The sequence below is a fragment of the Myotis davidii genome, unplaced genomic scaffold, assembly GCF_000327345.1.
Source record: "Myotis davidii unplaced genomic scaffold, ASM32734v1 scaffold438, whole genome shotgun sequence".
In the NCBI taxonomy this organism is placed as follows: Eukaryota; Metazoa; Chordata; class Mammalia; order Chiroptera; family Vespertilionidae; genus Myotis; species Myotis davidii.
In genome coordinates this window covers 1449630-1463905 of record NW_006290031.1, presented here as the reverse complement: position 1 = coordinate 1463905, position 14276 = coordinate 1449630, and positions in this window count along the sequence as shown.

Genomic DNA, 14276 nt, shown 5'->3' with positions numbered 1-14276 from the left:
TCAACTCCAGTGTGCTAAAGCAATCCTGGGGGAGGGGGTGGATGAGTCCTAGAGTTGAAGATTCCAGGCACCAATAAGCCATTAGCAATGACTGACCCCGTTAAATAAATCCTTAGATAAATGGCTTCACCCTTTACCTCCCAAGGGAGAGACAGCATTAGGACAGATAATCCATGCAATCGGTAATAATACACCACGCAGGGAGTTTGGAGATGGGGTGGGACAGAGCTGTTTGTTTCTCTGTGTCAGCGCTCTATAAGCACAGGGCTCCTGGTCTGTTCTAATTTAGTTCTTAAAGACACCTGTATTGGAGCTCTGAGTAGTCATAGGTGAGGGGCAGGTACTTTTTGGTCCCAAGATAATTTTATTAGAGAAACTGAAACAGAATTCCCAAGGATCCCTCTTATTTTGTACTAGAGGCCCGGTGTACAACATTCATGCACCGGGGGTGGGGGAGTGTGCTCTCAGCCCCCCAGGGATCAGGCCTAAGCCAGCAATCAGACATCCCTCTTGCAGTCTGGGGCTCTCACAGTCCAGGACCCCTCGCTCCTTACCGCCCGCCTGCGAAGTCGGGAGAGGCTCCTGCCACCGCTGCTGCACTCACCAGCCATGAGCCTGGCTTCTGGCTGACCAGCGCTCCACCTGTGAGAGTGCACTGAGCACCAGGGGGCAGCTCCTGAATTCAGCATCTGCCCCCTGGTGGTCAGTGCACATCATAGCAACCAGTCGTTCCGTTATTTGGCTGATTTGCATATTAGCCTTTTACTATATAGGATACTCACAAACTGCCTTCTTCCTGGTTAAAAGCAGCCCCCCCCCCAACACACACACACACCACTACCACCACCACCACCACCACCACCACCACCACATACCAGTTTAACTTCTCTATGTCACCACAAGATTTTCATATGTTATATTTATAGTTGTTTGGTTTGTTTTTCACTTGTATTGTTAAAGCCATACAAAACTTGAAATAATACATTTTTATTCATGATTCACAAGTTTATAATGTGAAATGAGCAACATAAAGTGAAAAGCACTTATAGTTCAAATATGAATTCTTCATTGTCAAGTTACTATGAAATGAAATAATAAGTTCTGTCAATGGAAATGCTCCATATTCTATGTGCATTTAAAAGTGTTTCATGGAAGAAAAAGAAAACTTAAATATCTTTCAGTCTTGATTTTTTTTATGGTGGCTATCACTGAATTACCACTTAGAAATCTTCTATTTTGCAAGGCAAGGAAACAGCAAGACTCTGTAACATTTATTTAGACCTGGTTGAAAGGTGGCAGGAAAATTGGGCCTTTCATCTTTTCTCCAGTGATTTCTTATTCAAACTCAGCTGGAGTTCTGGGAGCAGAACGTTCTGCTTTTTGGATCTCCAGTCAAGGGAACCTTTAATTCACTCCATTTCATAATAAATCTAGGGAGAGCCAGTTATGACAAAATAAGTGATAGGATGCCCTGCTCAAATAGTGTGTGGCTTTCAGTTCTGGCAAATCGTATATTCTCCATTCATAGATTTAATTCAGGCAAAAAATGTGAAAAACAATAGGCTAATGATATGCCCCTTGATTGTACATATATTTAAACGATTCTAAGCAATTTGAGGTTGAAAATTTTCTTTGCTGTTTGTATTATAAGTAACAGAGCTATGCAGACATTGTTATATGGGGTTTAGAGCTCAGGTTTTGTGTACTAATTATTTTGCAAGCTATTATAATCTTAGCCAAAATGTTTGTATTTTTTTCTTTTGCATTTAACTTTTAAAACATGCATAGCACCCTGGCCGGGTGGCCCAGTTGGTTAGAGCATGGACCCATACACCAAAAAATTTTGCAGGTTCAGTTCCCATTCAGAGCACATACCTGGGTTGTGGGTTTGATCCCCAATTGAGGTGTGTCGGAGGCAGCCAATCTATGTTTCTTTCTCACATCGATGTTTCTCTCTCTCTCTCTTTCTCTCCCCCCCTCCTTCCTGTTTCCCTCCCTTCCTCCTTCCTCTTTCTCTAAAATAATAAAAACATATCCTTGGGCAGGATTAAAAAACAATAAACATGCATAACATGTGATTATCTGAAACACTGTTGAGCACCCATGACTCTTCCCTTGTGAAAAATAATATTATAAAATTAAATGTTCATTTGAAGAGAAACTCAGTGTCTTGGCACATGGCGGAAAGAGATATCAGTAGCATGATTCCGTGAAAATAAGTTGGGGAATGAAGTCCATTTGATGTGCGATGATGATGACCCACTTTGGGAAGAGTTGATCCTTGCTGTCTTCAGGATCACACCGACTTTGTATCAGGATGTTATATTCTAGAGCTACTCGTCCATAGGCCATCCAAACTGCATCATTGATCTATGTACAAAAGAACTGGTTGTTTTGCTTGTATCGGTTCTGGTAGAGGTGATCAAGGCTGGGAACGGAAAGGGTTTAGTGCTCAGGTGCTTCTACTACCCTAATGCTTCTGTGTTTCAGGTTATAATACATCTCCTTAACTCAGATCCCATTTTTCACATAATGTAATAACAACACTGCTGTTACATAGTGATTGGTATTATAAAGTGTGCTGTGAGATAAATGCTAGTATTATGAAAATCCTATTAGCAAGTCCCTGTGTACTGTACATGCAGGGCAGATTTATTAACATACACTCTGTAGTCCCTTTCCTGAAAACAGTTTTACCAGCTATGAAATACTGTGCAATAATGCCATTAATAAATGTATCTAATTGCAGTATATAAAAGTGAAACACTGAATAGCTCGAAACGGCTTCTGTGAATGGTGAGATTATTTCAAGTAGATGCACTGAGCACGGACGCACTATGTTCCCCTTTTTCCTACTACTATATGTGAAGTCATAGATCATTAAAGTGCATAGTCAGTCGGTTAGGCTAATGAGAAAATGTTGGTTCTTTTACCAAAATCTGCCAGTAGATGGCAGTGTGACTGTTTTATAAGGCCTTTTCATTCCATATGGAGCTAAAAACTTGAGATCATTCACATTTGCTACCTAAATTACTGTAATTTTCCCCCCAAAAGGGCTCCAATAGCCATTTGAAACTATTGTCTAAATAATTGATAGTTACAAATGAAAAGCCAAGCCTAGAATTTCTAAAATGATCAAAGTTGTTTTAATTTTCCATTGGTCATAGTTGAATAAAAATAATGTTACAAACTATACCATCAATAATTAGGGGTTATAGAGCCTCCTTTTCAAACTAAGGCACTTTTAGGAAATTCCTATTAGACCCTCACTTAGGCACTGTGACCAGCTCTGGCCCACGGGTGCACTCACCATTTATTACAAGACTCAGAAATGATGGTATTTTGAAATTCATACTTCAGTTTCTTCTCTTTTATCCTTTCAATTTTCTTCTTGTCCAAATAAATAATCCCTGTTGTTTTTAGGGATACATAATATTCACAGGCATATGTTATAATATATATATATATATATATATATATGTCTACTTATATATGACATGTAATAACATATAATCTACATATATGAAAGCATAATATGTAAATCAACTGGATGGCAGAATGACCGGTTGCTATGATTCACACTGACCACTGGGGGGCAGACACTCAACCCAGGAGCTACCCCCAGACCACAGGTCCTGATTGCCTGATTGGGGGCTGCCAGCCAAACTCTTGGTCCCTCCCCCCTGGCCTGCAGGCTCCAATTGCCTTATGGGGAATGGGGAACTGGGAACTAGGGGTGGGTGGCAGTGGATGTGGGCCGTGCCAAGCCAAGGTGCGTGCCAGTGGGGCCCCAATTGCCCCGCCGGTCGCCACACACACTGAGGGCAACCAGTGGTAGTATCAGGGGGCAGGGATGGCTGCAGGCAGCCAGGGAAGATCAGCCCTGATCACAGGTCAGGCCTAGGGACCTACCTGTGCACTAATTTCATGCACCAAGCCTCTTGTATTAAATATGTCTGAAATAAAACAAAGCAAGGTAGGCAGTCTGCATATACTTTAAGAGGCCATGGCTTTTGAATTCACTTTAAGTTATAAAAACCAAAAGAGGTTGATATATTCTAGAGAGACATTCTGGGACTTGAGTTTTGTCTAATGTGAAAATTCTAAGAAAAGGAAAAAATTGGTGAAATTTGAAAATATTTTTACCATAAGATACAAAATTATTATTTATCTCTATAGAATTATTTAATTGTATTGGGCCTTAACCTTGTGATCCCAGAAGGGAGAGAGAAGGGATGACTGGATAAATGAAAGGATTAGCTAAAGGACATATATGTATTCTCTATAGGCAAGGACAATGTGTTGAAGGTCAAGGGAGAGGGTGGAGGTGGTCAAGGGAGGGAAAATTGGGGACATCTGAAATAGTGTCAATATTTAAAAAATTTTAATAAAAAACAAAGAAAAAAAACTTGTGATCCCGTTTTAGTGTGTGACGGGTAGAGCTGAAGCCATATTATCAGGAATGGGATCCTATGACTGGGGAGTGTGGTATAACAAGGAAACACTGGCCAATTAACAAATATGATTACTGGTCATAGTCTAACAAGTGCAAAGTCAGTCAAATAAATTGGATTACCATTTTATCAGTAAAGTGAATATCATTAACTTGTCAATATCAAGTATTTCATCACTCTAATATATATTGAAAGTCCAGCTTCAGTTTGAAAAACAAGGCTCACCAAAGTGGAATAAACTCAACTCTGAGGAATCGTTTTCAATCCAGGATCCAAGACCTAATTATATTCTAATCCAAATGAACTAGAACTAATCAGTTCACATATGGGAAATTGGGATTTTCAAGGGCTGGCTTCTTACTTTCCATAAGTCCTAAAAGAAGTTTTTGTGTGTGTGTGTGTTTTGTTTGTTTGTTTGTTTTGAAAAGCAATTGCTATTGATTATTTTTTTTTAAAATTATCTATATTGTTAAAAGCATTACATATGTCCACCCTTCCCCCCATTGACCCCTACACCCTACTCCCACTACCTCCCCAGTCCTTCACCGTTCTAACGTCTGTGTCCATGTGTTATGCATATATGCATATAGGTTCTTTGTTTAACTTCTTCCCTCTGAGATACGTCAGTCTATTGCATGCTTCAATGTCTCTGGTTCTATTTTGTTCATTAGATTCCACATATAAGTGAGATCATGTGATACTTGTCTTTCTCTGACTGGCTTATTTCACGTAGCATAATACTCTCTAGGTCAGTGTTGGCGAACCTATCTCCATGCTGTCTCAAAGGGCAAGAGATCCTCCATTTTTACAGCTGCATAGGGTCCCATTGTGTAAATGTACCACAGCTTTTTTTATCTTTTATTCAATCATCTACTGATGGGAACTTGGGCTGTTTCCATATCTTAACTATTGTGAATTGTGCTGCTATGTTATCCCATATAGTGGGATTTCTTTTCATTTTGCTGCTGGTTTCCTTTGCTATGCAGAAGCTTTTTAGTTTGATATAGTCTCATTTGTTTATTTTCTTCCTTTGTTTCTCTTGCCCTGGGCGATTTATCTGTGAAAATTCTTCTACATGAGATGTCTGCTATTTTGCTGTTTATATTTTCTTATAGGATTGTTATGGTTTCACAACTTACATTCAAGTCTTTAATCCATTTTGAGTTTATTCTTGTGTACAGTGTAAGTTCATGATCTAGTTTCATTTTTTTTTTGCATGTACCTGTCCAATTTTTCTAACACCATTTATTGAAGAGACTGTCTTTACTATTTGAAAATGGAGGGAAGAGGATACAATAGAGTAAAGAAGTCTTTTTGAATGTAGTAAAAGAAAGGCCATAGACCACAAAGGACCCTAGATTTGTATTTACATACAGTGGGGCCTTGACTTACTAGTTTAATTCGTTCCCAGACCGAGCTCCTTAATGAAGGAGCTCATTAACTCAAATTACTCTATGAACTCAATGCAAAAAATCGGCCAAGAGACAGCTGCTATCTCAAAAAACTCGTTAGTCAGGACACTCGTAAGTCAAGGCCCCACTGAATATAATTTAAAGAATAAGTGGGCTAGTGTTTAAAAGTAGGGATAGCAGCCATGGTTAAAATTTACATTTTAGTATTTATATATATTCAATAATTGCTTTGAATTTTTGATTTTATGATTTGAAAAAAAATTGGTAGGTCTCTCTTATGATTTATTTCAGATGAACCCTTGCTGGAATTGAAGAATGAATCCAGATAGAAAGTGGTATAGCAAAGGTGGAGATTTATAGAAGAACAAGTACAGACTCCCATGTGGGGAGAGGGAAGAGTCCCACAGAATGGACTCCCATGTAGGGAGGGGAAAAGGGTCCCCCCTGGGTTCCTTTAACTATGGCTTATATAGGCTGCAGATCCTGGTGCCTTGATATCTGCTCTGATTGGCCAATATTCCCCTTCGAGTTGGTTATTTTAGTAACTCCTGGGCTCAAAGGTTGAACCTCACATGGGACATGTGAGGTTCTCCCTGCTCCTTCCCCATTGTTCCCCTATTCCCTCTGGGCTTTCTTCTTTTCCATCTGAATGCAGGGCTTCCTTGTCTTTATTTTGTAAATATAGACCTTTCCTGGCTACTTCCAGTTCCCTTGTCTTATGGAAATGTACCTGTTGCTGCTCCCTTATCTTATGGAGATGTAACTGCACCTGGCTTCCTGGTGTTATGGAAATGTACCTTCTCCCAGTCTGCAGCCCTGTGCTTTTCCTTGCACCCCAATTCTAAGAAATCCCCAAACCTGCCTATGTTCTCCTAAAATTCCTGCTTCGCCCTTATAGTTTGTACTGCAAGGGCAAATACAGAAGAAAAATAAGTAGCTTAATTCTCACTGTTGAAATTGGGGAAGAGACTTCCCTCCCGCTTTTTTTCTTAGAGCATTTACCTTAGAAAACGTGTAGTACTTTCTGGGCTCTCTGAAATGTATAAACAGTAAATCCTTTACAAGACTAAATAAGCCTTTTCTCAGTTGATCTTTCTTCAGCTTTATGACCCAGGAAAATCTTACTCAAGAACCTGCAAGCTATCTCTTTGAAATGCTAACATCAAGGGAGGTAGCACTGCAATCTCTCCATTTCTGATGGGAGACTTGGAGCCTAAACTGATGTTAGTCACCTTGCTCCAAGGAGCAAAACTATTTCTTGTCATAAAAATGAGTTGTTTTTTTCTCCAGATAAAACTAATGTTAACACACATGCTCGCCACAATTACCAGGTAAAGATAGGATGAATTATTTATCCTAACAATTATGTCATTGTGGCAATGAAAGGAGTTTTTAGGGGTATAATAGGCAGGTGTAGGGAGTTTTAAGAATTAGGGGGTCCATGCAAAAGACATACATTTACAAAGAACTAAAGACACCACAGCCTAAAGGGAGAGGAAGATACCCATTCACAGGAGATAAGGGGAAAGCCACAGGGAGTAGAAAAACAAAAGGGAGAAAGAGGAAAACAGATTTACACAGGGAATGGAGAATTCTACCACGGGAGGGGGAGAAAAATAGGGGGGTCCCACTTGGAGTTTGAACATTGAACCTACTATAGCAGTGGTTCTCAACCTTCCTAATGCCGCGACCCTTTAATACAGTTTCTCATGTTGTGGTGACCCACAATTTCATTGTTACAAATTGAACATAATTAAAGCATAGTGATTAATCACAAAAACAATATATAATTATATATGTGTTTTCCGATGGTCTTAGGCGACCCCTGTGAAAGGGTCGTTCGACCCCCAAAGGGGTCGCGACCCACAGTTTGAGAACCACTGTACTATAGTTATCAATCAGGAGCATATCAGGACACAAAGAACTGCAGCCTTTATAAACCTTACAAAAAGGGGCTTAGTGGGCCACTCCTTTGGAACGCCTCCCCACATGGGAGTTTGTGCTTCTTTTTCAATAAATTTCCACCTTGTTCTATACCCCCTTTTGTCCGTGGCTTCATTCTTCCAATTCACCGGGACAAGAACCCGGGAAATCACTTTTGCATCCTGCCCAGAGAAAACCACGCGCTTCAGTTTGATATCCCTGTTTCAGCAGCAATGATGTTCTCAAGTCTTCTTACTTGAGGACTAGTTATTGTTTATTTTGGAAACTTTGAAATAATGGGTTGTATTTGCTTGGCCAAATAAAAGAGTGAGATTTCTTTTTGTCTTTGCAGAGTCTTAGCTGATTGCCCAAGATACTCATTACTTTCTGGCCTAGTGCTTATTCAGTAATAGAAGGATTTTCTTTTTCTACAAACTTAGTTGAGAGGATTTCTGGGTTGCGAGATTTTGTTTTTAATAATATATATATATTCTGAACATTATTCAACCAGAATTCAGTTTTAATTTTCTTGCATTGGATTTTCTTCCTACCTACTCAATTCAACCTTAACTATTACTCTGGGCAAGAGCAGATTTCTGTACTAGTTACCGATTCCTATTGATAGAGTTGCAATTTATTTTCATTGTTTCTCATGGGAGATATTGTGTGCCATATAGTATTCTACGTTCTTTCAAATAAAGCAATCCAGCAAGGCATAAAGAAGAAAGCCATCAGGGAAAATTTAATGCTTTGCAAAATGAGGAAGTAAACCTTTTAGATGAGTTTCCATTTTTAAAAATCCATTGTTTTATATAAAATGCCTTAGTCAATAAATATAGCTTTGTTTTTCAACATTTGTGGCTACAGCAGTGTTAAATATCTAAAAATACTATAATACTATTCAAGATTATATAATTTCATTGGTGAAGGAAGTGATATTTATTATTTTAAAATTTAAGCACATTTCCTATTAAAATTGAATCTTATTTTTAAGAAAAATATGAGACTGGATGTCCCATGGAAGTGGTCATATCAAAATAATAATTCATGGTGAGATCTCTGTATTTTAAATTTCTTTCCTTCAACTACCCTTGAAGTTGTTCTTTAATCAGTAGTTTCATTAGACATTTTTCCATCTGCCACTATCATATACATATGGGATTCATAAAACCTGTTCTTTGAAGTAATGTTTTGATAGTTATTTTTAAATTAAATGTCTGGATAGAAGGTTGTATACCTTTAATTTTTGCGTAATTTTCTTAAAGACAAATTAAAATAGAAAAATATATTTGTCTTTTATAAGGGGCAAATTTTCACCTTTTAAAAACATAGAATAATAAGTATAAAACATCCATAGTTTCTAAGTTTTCTCATTCTTGCTGTTTTAGTTACAAAACTATATGCAAAGCTATGAAATAAAGCCCACCTTAGTTCTTTAATAGAATTTGCAGATCAATCTTAAAGCATAGATTCTTTAAGAAGAGGGAGTTGAAAGAATAGCAAATATAATCTGAGTATTCTTACTATCTGAACTCTGTGCTATCCAAGGCCCTCTCAATGATGAGGTGTTGAAGGTTAGATTGGATGTCATTCAAATAACAATTTTCCCTCGACTGGCAATAATATCATAGACTGGCCTAAGACCTCAAAGTCATAACTTATTATCAACCCCCTGTCTTCAGTAAAGATGTTCTTTCATAAAAATCGCTAAGGTGAAAGGAAGTGATTTAACTTGCATTCAGCATCTTTTACCTCCCTTACTTGAGGAGTGGAATACAGCAAATTTTCAATACTTATTTCTTTAGGAAAAAATATCATGATTAATTCATTGTTAAAGGTATTACTTTTAGAAGATTGACATTTCACACTGATTTAAACCAAGTATTTTTTCTCCAATCAATCAGCTGTATTGATGTCTTTAAGTGTTCTCAGTATTATACCAGGTATATTTAGGTGCTAAATAAAAGACTGTGGCAAGTTCTACTATTGAAAATAAAAGTTTCTTCATTTCTCAATATCCTTATTCAGATTTTTAGCTGTAGCTTTGATAACATGGTGAGGTTAAAAATCTCAAGGCGAAGTGGACTCTTAGTACTACAGAGTTAGAAAGATCCTAAGAATCTTAGTTGGTTTCTTCCTTCCGTCAGAACTATATCCTCCCAGCTCTGTGAGAATAAGTGTAAGAATATTTTCAAGAATAACAATCTGTTTTAACCCCTTCCCTGGCAGAAATGTGTATACTCGTTTTCACAAAATGTTCTTTTTCAGTCGTCGACGAGTATACTAAGAAAATATGGTAAAAAAAAATATGGTTTATAGGAAGACGAGTTACAAACTGTTTTCATAACCAGCATCAAAAATACTATATAGAACCAAAATAAAAAAAATTAGTCTGAAAAAGAAAATTGAAAATTAGTCTGAAAAAATTGTTGGGGAAGGGGTTAATGTGTAGCAACCCTGAGTCTGAAGGAACTGATCACATGACCAAATCTGTAGCTTAATAAAATGTTTTTCACTAACTTTCCCTTAGGTGGTAGTGGCATTTTACTGATTCTGTGATATAGTTTGAGACAGGTAATCAGTTGTCCTTAACTTGTGACTTTTCTGATTTGAGTAAGTAAATTTTTTACTTTCTATGATTTTAGTCATTGGAAGGTAAATATGCTTAATTTATTTTTTTTAAATATATTTTATTGATTTTTTACAGAGAGGAAGGGAGAGAGATAGAGAGTTAGAAACATCGATGAGAGAGAGACATCGATCAGCTGCCTCCTGCACATCTCCCACTGGGGATGTGCCCGCAACCCAGGTACATGCCCTTGACCGGAATCGAACCTGGGACCTTTCAGTCCACAAGCCGACGTTCTATCCACTGAGCCAAACCGGTTTCGGCTTAATTTATTTTTAAGACATATCTTTATTTTAAAATAGTATCTTAATTTCTAATCATATTCAGGTAGGTCTTCTGCATTTCTAGAAAAGTCATTTAAATCTTTTTCAGTTTTCTTTCTTTCTTTCTGATTTAGAGTCTTTTCCCGAAAGGAATAAAAAATGAACATTTGCCTTACTATTTATTTTTTTTTCTTGCTGAAAGCTAAGAAATCTACAGTTTATTAAAGTTTACTTTGACATTCTCTATATTAAGACATTCTTTGGGAAGAAAGTATTTTTAATTTAATATGAGTTACATCTACATATTTAATAACTAGTACTTTAAAGTGAATCATTGTTATAAGACCTCAGACATTTAATAATTATTCTTACCCTGATTCATACCAGACTGATGGTAAATTCTTTCTTCTGTGACATCTTCAACTATATTTAATACTAGTGGCCTGGTGCACAAAATTCATGCACATTAAAAGGGAATTAATTAGAGGAAATATTTTAATATTGCTATTTGCTCTTTCTCTATAATAGAAGTGTCAGAGATGAAAGAAAATTAGTAAAATGTATTTGAAAATCTCCCTCCTGTCAGAGTCTGGGATGAGACGCAGAGTCAAGTCCCCGCCCACCTGCGTGGGCCTTGAAATCATGCGAGACCCAGACCTGGCCAGTCACACTCCCATCAAGCCCCACAGGGTGGGGGCGTGGCCTCAGGTCCCCTGGCCCAGCCTCAGGTCCCCTGGCCCCGGCGCTGGTGTGGGAGGCACGGCCTCAGGTCCCCGACCCTGGCACTGGGGCAGGGGGGTTGCAGCCTCAGGTCCTCCAGCTCGGCTTCCAGTTCCCAGCCCCCGCTCAAGGGTGTGAGGGTGCGAGGGCGCAAGGGCGTGAGGGCGTGATGACTATTTGCATAGTAGCTCTTTGTTATATAGGATTCTGATCTTATAAAGGCCAACTTGGTTTTATGTGTCATCAAAATTCTAAAATGGTAAATTGTTTATTTAGAGTTAGTTTCATAGCAGTGATAGCAAAATGAAAAGGAAATTGGATTGATCAAACTAAAATATGATTAGTATTTTCATGTTCTGTGAACTCCAAGAAACCATTGTGGGGATTACCGAGAGCCAACGTGCTGACCCCTGAATTTGCTGATTCCCCATATGCTTCACTGGGAAGGGTTTTAAACGTGTTTAAAATTGTTTTATTTCTTATTATTATCTAAAATAACAATTGGTAGTTCCTAGCAAAAGCTAGATCCTTAATATGCCCAGAGTTTAGAAGTAATTAAACACAATTATATTCTTTTCCAAGGTTGCGTTGGAAAGTTTGCATATATAGGTCTTAGGAGAAAGTAACTGATTAATAGTGCCCAATGGGGGAGTAGCAGCTGTGAGACAAACAAAAGTCCTGAAATGGAACACTCTAAGTTAGAGGAAAACAGTGTTGAGTTTAAAACAATTTACTATTTCTATGACTGAAATGCGCATTTTTAAATATATGCATGAGTGTAAATATAACATTATTCATATTCGTATCTGAATCAGATATTGCATCCCACACCTAATATTTACATTATGATTTCATTATTACTGTTGCAATTTACATTATTTATTTTAAAGGTCACCGTATGTATATTATCATGTATTTTTATAGCTTCTGTTCTGTATCGCTAATGCACATTTATATATGCAAAGAAAAAACATTCTAGCTTCCTGATACCCCATTGTAACAAATTTTCATTGTAAGTTTGAAGACTAGTAGCTAAGATATTGCATAGAACTAATTTCTTTAATGACATTGTTTCATTACATGTATCTTGACTCTACAGTGATTCAGGTCCACAATCCATTGTCCACAATGCTGAAATCCCAAAGTATGAAGATCACAACTATTTTTGAAACCAAATTTTAAATATAACCTTTCCCAAACTATTACTATTTACAGTGTTTATCTTTCTTCATATGTTTCTCTGCATATATATTAAAGTTTGATTACTTTGTGGAGTGCCTTGAGAATTACACAGTCCACAATATATGCATCAAATTAACCTTAAAAACTTGATAAATTCTAAATTACCAAGCACATCTAGCCCCCAGGGTTTTAGATGAAGAATTGGGACTTGTGTTATTTAAACCAAGGTGAGATTTTTAGACCCTTCTACTCTGAATTTGCATTTCTTAAGTTATTTGTATGTCACTAATTTGTTATTGAAGGACAGATAGAAGAACAAAAAAATGTTAAAGCTGGAATGTAGTTAGAAATCCTTTTCTTCAATCATGAGCCCTCCTTTTTAGCAAAAGAATCTATTGGCTAGTGAAGTAGATTATTATTTTTTTAATTATGCAGCTAATAAGTGAATGATTGAAGATTGAATCCAACTCTATTATCACCTCCTGGAAACAAGAAGTAAAAAGTGAGGGGGAAACTTGCTACGGCAATGTCAAGAAAAATGTGAGATCCTGCCCTTCAGCGGGGGCAATTGTACTAGGACAGTAAGATGACCCAATGGAAAAATGGACTCTGACCTTGACCTCACATCATATAAGAAGGCCAATTTAAGATGAATCGTGGCCCTAAATAAGTAAAATAAATTAAAGTAAAGCTTTAAGAAGAAGATATAGAAAAACATCTTTCTTTTCTTGTCATAGTCTGATTTCTTAATTATGGGCACAAAAAGCACCAACTATAAAAGAAAAAAGTAGACGATAACTTGGACTTCAAAAATAAACAAAATTATATGTATCAAATAACACAATAAGGAGAAGGAGTTGCAAAATACAGAAAAAAATGTCCACAAATTTCTGACATATATATCAAGATATGTAAAAGATTAACACAAATCAATGAGGAAGATAAACCATCCTATGAACACACACACACACACACATACACACACACACACACACACACTGTTGAATTCACTTCACAGGAGGGGGTATCCAGAAAAAGACCGGTAAGCAAATAAAAAGGGCCCAACAATAGTAATCATTAGGAACACACTAACCAAGGCGCAGTGAGATAGCTCTACACCCACCCACACTGTGCGAACAAAGAAGGCAATATGATGTTTGCCAAGCTTGTGGGCAAAGTGGAATGTCCCTCACTCTGGACAGTGTAAATAGGGAAATTATTTTGGGATACTGTTTGGCAATATTTGCTATTCATCAATACACACGGATACATCTAGCAGATATTAATTACAGTGAGTGAAAAATCAAGGCAAGACTAAAGGAAACCGATTGAAGTTCAAAGCTGGGCAAAACTAATCATTTGTGATAAAATTTACAACAGTGGTTTCCCTGGAGGATATATGGATTGGGGAGGAATCCAAAGGAACTTTATGGGATAATGGAAATATTCCACATCTTGGTGCTGTTACAGTGGAGATACATTTGTACAAATTTCTCCTGAAGCTGCACACTTAAAATTTTGTAACACCAGTAACCAAGTGAAATGAAAGGAAATGAATTTAGTTTAACATGAATCTCCTCCATATTATGGGCATTACCTAGAACATGTAAATTATTTCACTCAGTCTTATCTTGCTAAATTTGAAAGAAAGAAACTCTAAGCCTAAATAGAATATTTTTTCCCCCCGAGGCCT